Below are 15,765 nucleotides of genomic sequence, written 5' to 3' on the forward strand. Positions count from 1 at the left end.
TTAGCAGGAAACTGCATAGCTTGCTGATACTTCCATTTTCCACAGCAGCTTACGAAATAATCAAAATGTGTGCATGAAATGGCGGCCTGCTTTGAATTTATTTTAATACAGAAGGGCTTATGCCGAGAGAAGAAAAGTCTTGGACCCTTGACACGAGAGACAATGACTTTGCACAAAGCTGAATTTTACTAGCATAGAATATGGATATATGAGTACTAGAATTTTCATAGCTATAGGAAGGATAATCTTTCAATCAGATTAATGAGAAAATATATTGCACGGGCCCTACAGCACTTTTTGCTTCCCAGGCTAATGCGTGATTTAAATCCCCAAAGTACATTTTCAGCATTACAATATCCTTTGATAATAATGTTGCTGACACAAAGACAGATAAAAATAAAACAGTCCCCCTTGATTTCCTATTTCAGATTTGAAGTATATTTTCTGTTCTTTGCTACCAATGAAGTGAATTCTATTGAGAAGAGTCACATTTAATAAGACAAAGAGAATTTTCTAATTATGCTACCTGTCAAGATGGAAATCTATGGGATTGCAACTGCAATTGAAGAAACTGGAAGAAGCAGTTGCATATAGTCCCGTTTACTTTGGTGTATGATTGCTATTTGCACATAGATATTGCTAAATGTAAATCAAGCAAGCACAAAGAAGCATGCTTTGAGGTAAACACCAAAAGGCAAGATTCAGAATGATTCTACCATTCCCGTTTCATTTTCAGTAACCAATTTCCTGAGATTTTCTAATTCATCTGTTGAAAACAACATAAACCACTGGAAATGTTTAACAAAGGACAAAATCGAATGCTGTGTTACATAACCAGCTAATGTGAAAACTTGTAAAGCCAAATATACTTATGCAATAAATATACATATATACATAATTATGCATAATAAACTAGAAGGAAGTGACTTTCAGGAAAAATATATACTAGGGAAAATAAATACAATGACTCTAGAATATATCTATATATTTTGTTATTTTGACCTAATTTGTATTATAACTGTTCAGACATTAAACCAAATCTCACTAGTATTCAAATGCTTTCCTGGAAGTTATCACATGCCATTCTGTGTGAGCCTCTGGGGAATGGTTCCATGTGCCCCATCAAACATTACTCCTTTTTTTTCAGCACTGTAATTGTTGGCGCACTATGGCACATTAGACAGGGAAAATAAATACTGTGTTTTCAATGATTTCCTCTTTTGTTATGTAGACACAAAGTTGCACACAATCAATAATTATAAATACCAGCATTTGCTAAAAAATAATTCCAGTAGGTCTCAGATGATAATAATTATGATAAATTGCAATTTACCAGTAACACATTTTCAGAGACACAATGGAAAGAGCAAAAATGGTTAGCAAAATATATAACAGCAGAAAACTTATGTATAGGGATTTAGTTTTAAAAATTAACCTTTAATCTCCAAGAGAATAGACTCTATTAAGTTCTACAAATACATTGACAAGGTATTAAAATGTTCCTATCATGCCATGTGGAGTCACTTCAGTTGTGTCCTACTTTGTGTGACCCTAAGGACTGTAGACTGCCAGGCTTCTCTGTCTATGAGATTCTCTAGGCAAGAATACTGGAGTGAGTTGCCATGGCTTTGTCCAGGGGATCTTCCCAATCCAAGGATCTAACCTGCAACTCTTAAGTCTTCTGCATTGGAGGGCAGGTTCTTTACCAATAGCGCCACCTGGGAAGTCCCATTAAAATGTTCTTAGTTTTGCATAAATTTCAAATAGGTGTTTCTAACATGGAAAAGACCTTGATACTGGGAAAGACTGAAGGCAAAAGGAGAAGAGGGAGGCAAAGGATGAGATGGTTGGATAGCATCACCGACTCAGTAGAATGAACTTCAGCAAACTCTGGGAGACAGTGGAGGACAGAAGAGCTTGGTGTGCTACATTCTATGGGGTCCCAGAGTCCAACACAACTTAGCAACTGAACAACAAAAACTACATAAGTCATATTTTTGGTTTTGGATTCATTTTGTTATCATGCAGAAAGAATGGATATTCTCAAAGCATTAATATAAAAATTAAACTCTGCACATGATTTTTAAAATAAACTATTAGATACTTTAAAAGAAAATCTATCAATTATTATAGCACCACTGCCTTATTTTTTTTTACAATAAGATACCCATTAGAATTAGAATATGACCTAAAAATTACTTTCTGGATCAAAGTTCTGAATAAGCAAAGTTAATAATGCTCCATTTTATATCTACTATTTCACAATCTAATACCCACATGTTATCAGCTGAATTGTGATGCTGGGAAAGACTGAAGGTGGGAGGGGAAGGGGATGACAGAGGATGAAATGTTTGGATGGCATCACTGACTCAATGGACATTAATTTGAGTAAACTCCTGGAGTTGGTGATGGACAGGGAGGCCCAGTGTGCTGCAGTCCATGGGGTGGCAAAGAGTCAGACATGAATGAACGACTGAACTGAACTGAAAAAAATGCATATGTTGAAGTCCCAGGGCCTAATATCTCAGAATATGACTGTATTTGGCCATAGGATCTTGAAAGAGGTAATAAAATGAGATCATTAGGTTGAGCACTAATCCAATGTGACTGATATCCTTATAATAAGAAGAGATTAGGATGAACAAGGTACATAGAGAAGATCATATGAAGACAGAGGGAGGAAATAACCATCTGTAAGCCAAGGAAAGAGGCCTCAGCCAAAACCAACTCTGCAAAGACTTTGATCTTGGACATCTAGCCTCAAGGATTGTGAAAATACAAATTTCTGTTGTTTAAGCCACTCAGTCTGTAGTGCTTTGTTATGGCCTCCCTAGAAAACCAATACACAACATAAGAACATGAAACATTGAGCTGTGGAAGGTTCAAGCCCCTTTCTGAATTTTATCACACCTATCTCTGAATTTTTGAATTATGGGTTGATAATATGATTTTGTATCAGGCTACTTATATGGCCTGATTCTAAGTTCTGTCTTCCGTTTCAGTTCAGTTCAGTTCAATTCAGTTGCTCAGTCGTGTCTGACTCTTTGCGACCCCATGAATTGCAGCACACCAGGCCTCTCTGTCCATCACCAACTCCCGGAGTCTACCCAAACCCATGTCCATCGAGTCGGTGATGCCATCCAACCATCTCATCCTCTGTCGTCCCCTTCTCCTCCCGCCCCCAATCCTACCCAGCATTAGGGTCTTTTCCAATGAGTCAACTGTTTGCATGAGGTGGCCAAAGTATTGGAGTTTCAGCTTCAACATCAGTCCTTCCAATGAACACCCAGGATTGATCTCTTTTAAGATGGATTTATTGGATCTCCTTGCAGTCCAAGGGACTCTCAAGAGTCTTCTCCAACACCACAGTTCAAAAGCATCAATTCTTCGGCGCTCAGCTTTCTTCACCGTCCAACTCTCACATCCATACATGAACCAAATTCTCAGCAAGTTTATGGAATCAGGTCTACACAACCTGAGTCAGATTAGGAAGTTATATGTATGGCCCAAACCTTGTACGTATTTTTGTACCCACTGATTTATATATTATTCTAATGATGTCATTTACCATGTGATTGATTAGATATTAATGAATATTCACTTCATGTTGTGCTAAACAAATGAAACTTAGTCTATGTAAGTGCAATGACCCAGTTTTTTGAGTTAATATAATTTTGTTCAACTTCACTTTGATGATTAATACAAATTAATAAAGTAACTTGAACTAACATTATGCCTCAATCTGAGTTGCTGAGTAATCATTAACCCTAAAAGTAACAATAGCTATTATGTATTAAGATTTAATTTGTTCTAAGCACTGAACTAAGCATGAATACATATTGATTTTTTAAAATTCTCACAGCATTATCATATAGATGAATCTTATCTACATTTTAAAGAAAAAAAGATAATTTGTGTAGTTTAGTCAGTTGACTAAAATACACAAGCCTGATTCAAGTTTCAGATGGTATATTCCTGAAGTTGGACTCTGAAAAAGAGTATCTCAGGGATAAAATTAAAATGATAACTCAGCAGTGGCCACAGGACTGGAAAAGGTCAGTTTTCATTTCAATCCCAAAGAAAGGCAATGCCAAAGAAAGCTCAAACTACTGCACAATTGCACTCTTCTCACACACTAGGAAAATAAGCCAAGCCAGGCTTCAGCAATACGTGAACCATGAACTTCCAGATGTTCAAGCTGGTTTTAGAAAAGGCAGAGGAATCCGAGATCAAATTGCCAACATCCAATGGATCATCAAAAAAGCAAGAGAGTTCCAGAAAAACATCTACCTCTACTTTATTGACTATGCCAAAGCCTTTGACTGTGTGGATCATAATAAACTGTGGAAAATTCTGAAAGAGATGGGAATACCAGACCACCTGACCTGCCTCTTGAGAAACCTTTATGCTGGTCAGGAAGCAACAGTTAGAACTGGACATGGAACAACAGACTGGTTCCAAATCGGGAAAGGAGTATGTCAAAGCTGTATATTGTCACCCTGCTTATTTAACTTACATGCAGTGTACATCATGAGAAACGCTGGGCTGGAGGAAGCACAAACTGGAATCAAGATTGCCGGGAGAAATATCAATAACTTGATATGCAGATGACACCACCCTTATGGCAGAAAGTGAAGAAGAACTAAAGAGCCTCTTGATGAAAGTGAAAGAGGAGAATGAAAAAGTTGGCTTAAAGCTCAACATTCAGAAAACTAAGATCATGGCATCCGGTCCCATCACTTCATGGCCGATAGATGGGCAAACAGTGGAAACAGTGTCTGACTTTATTTTGGGGGGGTCCAAAATCACTGCAGATGGTGATTGCAGCCATGAAATTAAAAGACACTTACTCCTTGGAAGGAAAGTTATGACCAACCTAGAGAGCATATTAAAAAGCAGAGACATTACTTTGCCAACAAAGGTCTGTCTAGTCAAGGCTATGGTTTTTCCAGTAGTCATCTATGGATGTGAGAGTTGGACTATAAAGAAAGCTGAGCAGGGAAGAATTGATGCTTTTGAACTGTGGTGTTGGAGAAGACTCTTGAGAGTCCCTTGGACTGCAAAGAGATTCAACCAGTCCATCCTAAAGGAGATCAGTCCTGGGTGTTCATTGGAAGGACTGATGTTGAAGCTGAAACTCCAATATTTTGGCCACCTGATGCGAAGAGCTGACTCATTGGAAAAGACCCTGATGCTGGGAAAGATTGAGGTCAGGAGGAGAAGGGGACGATGGAGGATGAGATGGCTGGACGGCATCATAGACTCGATGGATATGGGTTTGGGTGGACTCCGAGAGTTGGTGGACAGGGAGGCCTGGCATGCTGTGGTTCACGGGGTTGTAAAGAGTCGGACACGACTGAGCGACTGAACTGACTGACTGACTGACTGATAGATCATCAATCCCTTTTACAGTTCTTCATGTTGAACAAATTTAGAAATAATCCTCTTCTTTCTAAATGTGTTAACTTCAACTAAGTTTAAAATGGTAAATTGAAAGAGCACTATTGTACCACATTCCACATCGGGTTTTTAAAACTTGAAGAAGATAGGCAGAAATTATTCAACTAGAGGATAAGAAAATCATTTACTGTAGATTTTATTAACTAGTAGTTTAGAAAGATGAACTCTATAATGGAAGTTGGAAAGGAAAAATAGTTTGTCAGGCTCGCTTACAGCTGCACATTGTCTTACAATTAGATGTGGACAATGAACTATAAACAGAAGTCATAAAGCAGCTTCTTCTCATAGGGGAACACCACTTTTTAAAAATAAAAACATACCTTTAATCCTTTCAAACTCTGCTTCCATAATATAGGGAATCAAGAAGAAAGGGGACATGACCTTCTTTAATTAGTCTATAAAATTATTAAGCTTTATAACCACTGAAAGTAAAGGTCCTATATAGCTCCTTAATAGCAAAGCAACAGGAGTATTTGTGCTTGCCTTTCCTGGTGGCTCAGAGGGTAAAGAGTCTGTCAGCAGTGCGGGGGACCCCAATTTGATCCCTGGGTCAGGAAGATCCTCCGGAGAAGGAAATGGAAACCAACTCCAGTATTCTTGCCTGGAAAATCCCATGGATGGAGGAGCCTGGCAGGCTACAGTCCATGGAGTTGCAAAGAGTTGGACACGACTGAGCGACTTCATTCAGGAAGAAAGAAGTGGGGGAACTGTGGCCATTTGAAAGTTTTCTTATCGGAGATAGTCATACAGCACTCAGAGATTTGCAGAGTGAAAGTGAAAATGTAAGGCATACATGACTCTTTGTGGCTCCATGGACTATAGCCCAAAAGGCTCCTCTGTCCATGGAATTATCCAGGCAAGAATACTGGAGTGGGTAGCCATTCCATTCTTTGAGGGATCTTCCTGAAAATGAAAGTGAGAAGTGAAAGTGAAAGTTGCTAAATCCTCTCTGACTCTTTGCACCCCATGGATTATACAGTCCATGGAATTTTCCAGGCCAGAATACTGGAGTGGGTAGCCTTTCCCTTCTCCAGGGGGTCTTCCCAACCCAGGGATCAAACCCAGGTCTCCTGCATTGCAGGCGGATTCTTTACCAGCTGAGCCACAAGGGATCTTCCTGACCCGGGGATCAAACCCAGGTCTCCTGCAGTATAGGCAGAGTTTTTACAGTCTGAGCCACTAGGCAAGCCCTTGCAGAATAACCAAAAGCAACAAGTCAAACTAATTTTCTGGAGCCTGATGAAAACAAAAATGTAGCAGCACAGAGGAAGTAAACCTTTGTCTATGAAGTGAAAATGGGGAACATTCATGGAAAATTTTGACCCCTCACAGAACATAAATATATACTGGAATATATTCCACTGGAAGGCCAGGTGGAATGAATTAGGAGCTTTCTTAAGAGATTTGAAATCTATTCCTTGACTAATTTGTATCTGCACTTATAACAGAAATAATTTGTTTTAACCTTACGTATCATAAAGTTCTCACCTGCAAAATGTGGTAAATGATATAATCTATGAAAACTTTCTAAAGCCTTTAAAAGAAACATATTGTTGGTATTGCTAATGAAATTGTGATAACTTAAATTACAGAATTGAGTTTTCAGACTGTTAAGAACATGATTCAAAATTGATTTCATCTGGTCTATGAAGAAAATTTCTTGTTAATTCTAAACAATTAAACTTCTGAAAAAATTAGGAAAACTTTCTTTAGAAAATCTACTTTTTAGTACTATCAAAAAGAGAAAAACATTTTATAGATTTTGGTAAAAATATCTTCTTTCACTCATGAAGAATGCTTTTCTTTTGGGGGGGAGGTTATTTGTTCTGCCTTGGCTAACTAGGACGGAAAGAACTGAGGTAAACCTTACCTCAATGCTCATTTTCTGACTGGAGGCAATTTCCTAAGCAGGAGCAGGAAGGGTGGAACAAAACAGGATTTGAAGTTTTTTCTGAGTAAGGAAAGAAAGCTTAGTATTTTGGGAGACAGAGGTTTCTAGAATTTATAGGGCAAAGTGACAGATAGTAGGGAGGAAGACAGAGAAAGAGCTTCATTGTATTTTTGTCAGAACCCCATCTGTCATCCATAAAGTGAAATTCCATGAGACTGGCAAAGACCAACTTCAGAGGAAGAACAATTATTAGAAATCTATAAGCTTAACAATTTCGGAGCTTAGAGACATCTGAGAGCAATTCCACTTTTTCCAATAACCAAGGTGGAGAGAAATTATTGTGGAGTCACATGACCAGACATTCCAGAGTTTCTCCACCCTCAAGAGCCTGTGCCTGGGGTTACACGTCCACAGTCTTCAATTCATTCCCTCCCAGACCTGGCACCTAGGGTCACAAGTCCACAGTCTCCTGTGTGATGTCACTTCCCAGAACACTAGACCTGTGGTCACAGGTCCACAGTCTCCAGTGTAAGGTCCCCTGCCAGTCCCTGTATTGTTTTCAAACATCCACAGTCTCAAGCACGATCATGTTCCAATGTGTTGCACCTGGAATCATATGTCCACAGTCTCCAGGTGAACCCCATTTCACACACTGTACCTGGGCTCACATGTTACATTCTCCAGGGTGACCACCCTTGAAGACCCTTTACCTGTGGTTAATATTTGCAGTCTCAGGAGTGACCCCACCTCCCAGACACTACCTGGGGTCACATGTGATGCTAGCTGTAGACTATAGGCTATTTAGACTCACCTTATAAAAATTCAAAATAAGCCTGAAGAAACTCACATTGTTATGCAAGGAATTTAACTGCCTATTAAATTAAAGTATGTTCTTTAAAGAAATATCATATAATCCAGTACTCAACATTTAAAAATTTTCAATATCCACCGTCCATTCAAAATTTAGTAAATATGATGAAGCAGAAAAATGTAAAATATATCCAGAATAGGCAGTCAATAGAAACAAATAGGAAAATAACAGATGATAGGATTAGGAGACAGAAATTGTAAAACTGCTGTTATAAATATTACAAATATGTTCCAAGATTTAAAGACAAACATGAATATAATGAAGAAAGAGATGTAACATATAAAGAGAATCAAATGAAATTCTAGAGATAAAAATATCTGGAAATAAAATATTTTGAAGTAAAAATTTCACATTTGAATCAATAGCAGATGAAACATTAAAAAAATAAGTGAACTTGAAAACAAAGCAATAAAAACTATAAAGATGTAGCCTAGAGAGAAAAGAGTAGTCTAATATATGTGCACCTAGAGTTCCAGAAACAGATTAAGAGTTATAAAATTTTCATAACTATAAATACACAGATCCAAGGTGTTCAAATAACCTAAAGTGAATAAACACAATGAAAACTACTTGTTGAAAGGAAATGAAACACCATATTTAACACATGCAGAAAAAGAGAGCACATGCACTAGAAGTTAGACCAGAAGTTTCCAGAGTTCTTTTTAGAAACTGCAAAAAAAAAAAAAGAAACATAAACAGTTGAAAGAAAATCTAGCAATTTAGTATTCTATAGCTAGCGAAAAATGTTTATGAAAAAAGATAATGAAATAAAGAACTATGAATAAACATGACAAAACCTGTTGCCAGTAGGTGTAAACTAAAAGAAATGTTAAAGGAAGTACTTCAGGTTGAAGGAAAAATGACACTAGACAGAAACTAGAGTCTACCCAAATATTGATGAATGCAAAAATTGTAAATGTAATGGGAAGGGATAAGGATAAAGAATGAAAGAGAGATGGAAAGATACTGTCGTAAAACAACTGACCCTTGAACAACACTGGTTAGAACTGTGAAAGTTTATCTATAGAAGGATTTTCTTTTCAATAAATACACCAAAATATAAAATAAGATAGCAAATATCTTCAAACCAGGAAGAGGAGTATAATAACTGACATATTCAGAGACATAAGATATGATATTTTTATCTTATTCCTGAAGTCTTATCTGGATAAATTTCTGTATAACAGCTTCTAATTTCCTGCTTTTGTAAGAATACTTATGAAAGTTTAAATACTGTAGATGTACAAAAATGTCTTATACCTCTCATTATTAGGAACAGGAAAAATAATTGCCTTTTGATTCTTGAACTTTTGAATGCTTGCATGCATAATGTTGATTAGTTATGAAAATTCATCATAACTTTTCAGATCAGTGGGTAAATAGTGTGGTTGCTATATCCTATGTTGAGATTATATTTAGCATTACAAGAAACTGTCAAAGTCTTCCAACATGACTGTACTATTTTGCATTTGCATGACTGTACTATTTACAACAATCTCCTACCTGTTGTTTTGCAACTTCACAAGCAACTGATATTGTCAGATTTTTTTTTCGGTGGGGGGAGGGGTGGTCTTAGCCATTCCTGCCAAAGCAGAAGATGTGGGTTTGATCTCTGGATGGGGAAGAGCTCCTGGAGAAGGAAATAGCAACCCACTCCAGTATTCTTGCCTGGGACATCCCATGGACAGAGGAGCCTGGTGGGCTACAGTCCAAGGGGTCGCAAAGAGTTGGACACAACTGAGCAACTAAACAACATGTCATTCTAATAAGTGCACAATGGTAACTTGTTTAATTTCCAGTTCTCTACAGAAAACTCAAGTTGTGTATATTTGTATGTGTTTATTTTCCATTTGCATATCTTCTTTGTTAAAGTGTCTGTCCAGGTTATTTTTGCCCAGTTTTTAAATGGGTTTTCTTATTAAGCTTTAAATGTTCTTTGTATATCTTGAAGTCATCTGTCACACATGTGATTTGCAAATACTTTTTTTTCCAATCTATGGTCTGTCTTTGTTTCTATTAACAGTGTCTTTCAGAAAGCAGAAGGTTTAATTTTAATAAAATTCAACATCATTTTTTTTTCTTCAATGGATCATCCTTTGGGTGTTGTATTTCTCAGTTTCATTACCAAAACTAAGGTTACTTATATGTTTTCCTATGCTTTCTTCTAGGAAATTGTTTAATAGACAATTGTTTCACCTGTGAATAAATACATTTTTATTTGTTATTTACTTTTCTCTCTCTCTTCTTTTCTTATTTCACCAACTAAAACTTCCAGTATGATGTTGAATAAGAGTAGCAAAATTGAACATCCATGCCTGTTCCCAAATTAGGGGAAGGTGTCCCACTACCATTAAAGAAATAGTCTGTCTACATTTAGTATATTACTAGCTATAGGGCTTTTTTTTTTAGACATTCTTTATTAAGCTATAGAAGTCCCTATTATTCCAAGTTTGCTGAGAATTTTTATTAAGAATGTGTATTGGATTGTGGAATGTTTTGTATACATCAATTGATATAATCATGTGATTTTTTTTTTCTTTAGCTTGTTGATGTGTTGGATTATGTTGATTGATTGTCAAATGTTGAATGAGCCTTTAATACTTGAAACAATCCCCACTTGTCATAGTGTATAATTCTTTTTATGCATTGTTGAAATTTGACCTAGCTTTTTTCATTGGATATTCAATAATGGGAGATAGGAGATGGCTGAGACTCCAAAGAATTATTGTATAATAGTGCCTTCCATCTTTGTTTATAAAGAATGCCATGTAACATACTGAGTTGCTATTCCTTTAAATGTTGAAGAAGAAAGTTAGACAGTCTTTAAATTAATAAATAAACATTAGAGAAAGCTGGGGAATGGTTGAGAAGAATTGACAAAAGGCGATTAGAAATAGTAGTAATGGGGAAATTGTTAATCACAAAGATTCAGATGATAAAAAATAAAGAATGCACAGTGAGCAGATAAAAAATAAGAGCAAGGTTTTGGGAAAAATGTATCTGACTGGACTGGAAAACCTTAACCCAACTCATTGATTAAAACTAGCATGCCAAGCTCTCTCAGTAGCTCTTGAAAGTGCACTGAGACTTTCTCACTTTTATTCTTTACAGAAGTGTTCATTTAAGAAAGAGAATTATTTTTACTACTCATAAAAATATAAAAATGCTTTTTATTTTATAATATTTCTTTGGCTAGAGGAAATGCTTTTATGCAGTTCTTGATTGACATTTCTTTTCAGTAGTCTTTCCTTATGGGAGGTGAAAGTTTATTGAAGAAAAGATGAGATGACACAAACCTAGAGCTATTCTAGGTTATTTTTTCCCATCTCATAATGCCATGAAAATGTAGAGAAGGGTCATATTATGGTTCTTTCTTTTGCCAAGTTTTGAAAATGATCATGACGTTAATCAATATGATGATGACCCTCATTTTCTCACTTCTCCTAGTCATCAATACATCATATACTATCATAATTTGAAAACTGTGGACCAATGTTTCACTTGTATTTATGCTAGAAAAATAAAATGCTTGATTTCCAGTTTTAACTCTGGCATGTAAAGAACTCAGAAAATTTCACTCCATCCTTACAACAAGAAAAAACTGAACTAACTAAAAATATCACCTTTTTAGCAGCCATCAGAGAACTAAGGCTTCAGGGCAAAACACCACCCTATCTGGAAATAGGCAAATTCAGATATGTTTACCTAGAGCAAAATCCACTTCTGGAAATATAAACTGCTGGAGCAATGGTAATGATAATTTTGACGAACTGCTAGAAATTGAGTATAGACTGTATTGAGAGCAATGAACTCCTTGGATCTGCAGTCTTAGGGAGTTCCATACCTCACAGGGGTTACCATTGAAAAACTATGCTATTCAAAAACAAGGGGATCACTCCCTTAGATCCAACCTAAATCTCTTTGTGGTTCTGGCAGCAAGAGGTGAACAGTAATCATTGCAAATATGCCCTACACATAATCAGTAATTAATGCCTAAACCTAGAATAGAAGACTTTGCCAGGGACTTATCCCACCTGGAGGAACATCATTCCTTCAACTCCAGCCCTCTCTCGTTTCCTGTCTAATCTCTGGGAGATATTAAGTCAATAACAATGAAGAAACACTTTTGGAGTCACAGTTCAGAGACAAAAAGATCATTAAGTTATGATTTAATCAGAATACTGTTCAAAACTTCCCATCTTTCACATATAACCACCACAAAACATGCAAGTATGATGCCAGTGGATAGCATCTGAAAGAATTTCAAAATGCATTCTTTGAAGAGGAGTACTTGAGAAGACAAGAGGTGAAGACAAAAAAAAAAAAAAATTGCTAGATAAATTGAAGCCTTTGACACCTACAACAACCACAGCCCAACATCTAACCAGACTGAAATAAATCCTCACACTAATAGCCTATGTAAGCCAGTTTCTAATACCCAATACAAAATGTTCATCTTCCAAGAAAAAAATTCAAAGCATGAAAAAGGTAAGAAAAAAAAATTTAAGAAGACAAAATAGTACCATAACCAGACCCTGATATGACACAGATAACAGAAGTCTCAGTTTAAAATGACTATGATTAGTATATTTAAGTGTCTAAAGGGAAAAGTAGACAACACATTAGAACAGACTGGTATTCAAAGCAGAGAGGTAGAAATTTTAAGAAAAAGATCTGCTTAAAAATCAAAACATTGTAACAAACATGAGGGATGCCTTTGACGGGCTCAAGTGTAGACTGCACAATTAAAGAAAAGTAAGTGAACTTGAAAATGAATCAATGGAAGTATCTGAAAGTGAAATGTAAAGAGAGAGAGAGAAAAAAAGAGGAATGAATGGAATAGAATATTCAAGAACAAAAGAACCATGTCAAAACTGTAACATACGTGTAACCAGAAGAAATCAGAATGGAACAAAAGAATTATTTGATGTAGTAATGAGAGCAAACTTTCCAAAATAAATGTCAGACACCCAGACACAAATACAGGAAGCTTATAGATAATCTAGCAGAATAAATACCCAAAATATTACACAAGATACATTATATTCAAACTGCAGAAAACCAAAGACAAAGGGAACATCTTGAAAGAAGCTACATGGAAAGAAAAACACATTTTCTATACAGGAACAAGGATAAGAATTTCAGTAAATTGCTTGCCAATCACCATACAAGAAAAACAAATAGAGTAAACTAAAATATTTAAATTATTAAAAGAAAAAAAATTACATCCAGAAAAATTACTCTAAGAAGTGAAAGAAAAATAAATATTTTCTGACAACCAAAAATTGAAAGAAGTAAACACTGCCATAGTATTCTTGCAAAAATATTAAAAGAAGTTTTTCAAGCAGAAATAAAATGATATTGGCCAAAAACTCAGATCTACATAAATAAAGGAAGAGCTATTTTATAGCACTCCAATATAGAACAGAAGAATGCCCTTGCTTCTAAAGCTCATGTACAGAATTCACCAATATAGACCATATTCTGCATCATAAAATATACTTAAACAAATTAAAAAGCAGAGAATTATGCAAAATATGTTCTCAGTTCATAATGAAATTAAACTAGACATACAATTGAAAGATAGCTTCAGTTCAATTCAGCTCAGTCATGTTCGACTCTTTGTGACCCCATGGACTGCAGCACACCAGGCTTCCCTGTCCATCACCAACTCTCAGAGTTTACTCAAACTCATGTTCATCGAGTCGGTGATGCCATCCAACCATCTCAATCCTCTGTCATCCCCTACTCCTCCTGCCTTCAATCTTTTCAGCATCAGGGTCTTTTCAAATGACTCAGCTCTTTGCATCAGGTGGCCAAAGTATTAGAGTTTCAGCTTCAGCATCAGTCCTTCCAATGAATATTCAGGACTGATTTCCTTTAGGATGGACTGGTTGGATCTCCTTGCAGTCCAAGGGACTCTCAAGAGTCTTCTCCAACACCACAGTTCAAAAGCATCAGTTCTTCAGTGCTCAGTTTTCTTTATAGTCCAACTCTCACATCCATACATGACTACTGGAAAAACCATAGCTTTGACTAGATGGATGTTTATTGGCAAAGTAATGTCTCTGCTTTTTAATATGCTGTCTAGGTTGGTCATAACTTTCTTTCCAAGGAGTAAACATCTTTTAATTTCATGGCTGAAGTCACCATCTGCAGTGATTTTGGAGCCCAAGAAAATAATGTCTCTTACTGTTTCCATTGTTTCCCCATCTATTTGCCATCAAGTGATGGGACTGGATGCCACGATCTTCATTTCTTGAATGTTGAGTTTTAAGCCAGCTTTTTCACACTCCTCTTTCACCTTCATCAAGAGGCACTTTAGTTCTTTTTCGCTTTCTGCCGTAACGGTGGTGTCATCTGCATATCTGTGGTTATTGATATTTCTCCCAGCAATCTTGAATCTAACTTGTGCTTCATCCAGCTCCTCATTTCACATGATGCACTCTGCATATAAGTTTAATAAGCAGGGTGACAATATTCAGCCTTGATGTACTCCTTTCCCTATTTTGAACCAGTCCATTGTTCCATGTCTGGTGCTAACTGATGCTTCCTGACCTGCATACAGGTTTCTCAGGAAGCAGATAGGGTGGTCTAGTATTCACATCTCTTGAAAATTTTTCCACAGTTTTTTGTGATCCACAATCACAATGAAGCAGAAGTAAATGTTTTTCTTTAATTCTCTTGCTTTTTCTATGATCCAATAAATGTCAATTTGATCTCTGGTTCCTCTGCCTTTTCTAAACCCAGCTTGAACATCTAGAAGTTCTCAGTTCATGTATGTACACTAAAAATAGAAATAATTGATGTCAATAATTTATAATCACAGGAACTCTCATTCATTTCTCAGTTCAGTTCAGTTCAGTTGCTCAGTCATGTCCGACTCTTTGCGACCCCATGAATTGCAGCACGCCAGGCCTCTCTGTCCATCACCAACTCCCGGAGTCTACCCAAACCCATGTCCATCGATTCGGTGATGCCATCCAACCATCTCATCCTCTGTCGTCCCCTTCTCCTCCTGCCACCAATCCTATCCAGCATTAGGGTCTTTTCCAATGAGTCAACCCTTCGCATGAGGTGCTCAAAGTATTGGAGTTTCAGCTTCAACATCAGACCTTCCAATGAACACCCAGGATTGAACTCTTTTAGGATGGATTGATTGGATCTCCTTGCAGTCCAAGGGACTCTCAAGAGTCTTCTCCAACACCACAGTTCAAAAGCATCAATTCTTTGGTGCTCAGCTTTCTTCACCGTCCAAATCTCACATCCATACATGACCACTCGAAAAACCATAGCCTTGACTAGACGGACATTTGTTGGCAAAGTAATGTCTCTGCTTTTAAATATGCTATCTAGGTTGGCCATAACCTTCCTTCCAAGGAGTAAGCGTCTTTTAATTTCATGGCTGCAGTCACCATCAGCAGTGATTTTGGAGCCCAAAAAAATAAAGTCAGCCACTGTTTCCACTGTTTCCCCATCTATTTCCCATGAAGTGATGGGACCGGATGCCATGATCTTAGTTTTCTGAACGTTGAGCTTTAAG

General features: G+C 36.8%; 1 long non-coding RNA gene across 2 annotated transcripts in view; it reads right to left on the reverse strand.

Annotated features, from left to right (window-relative positions):
- LOC145510421 (uncharacterized) overlaps nucleotides 1-15,765 on the reverse strand; it is a 122,086-nt gene that overhangs the window by 2,115 nt on the left and 104,206 nt on the right. The gene's annotated exons all lie outside the window — the stretch shown is intronic.

The sequence above is a fragment of the Giraffa tippelskirchi genome, chromosome 6, assembly GCF_054371585.1.
Source record: "Giraffa tippelskirchi isolate mGirTip1 chromosome 6, T2T-mGirTip1v1.2.pri, whole genome shotgun sequence".
NCBI lineage: Eukaryota > Metazoa > Chordata > Mammalia > Artiodactyla > Giraffidae > Giraffa > Giraffa tippelskirchi.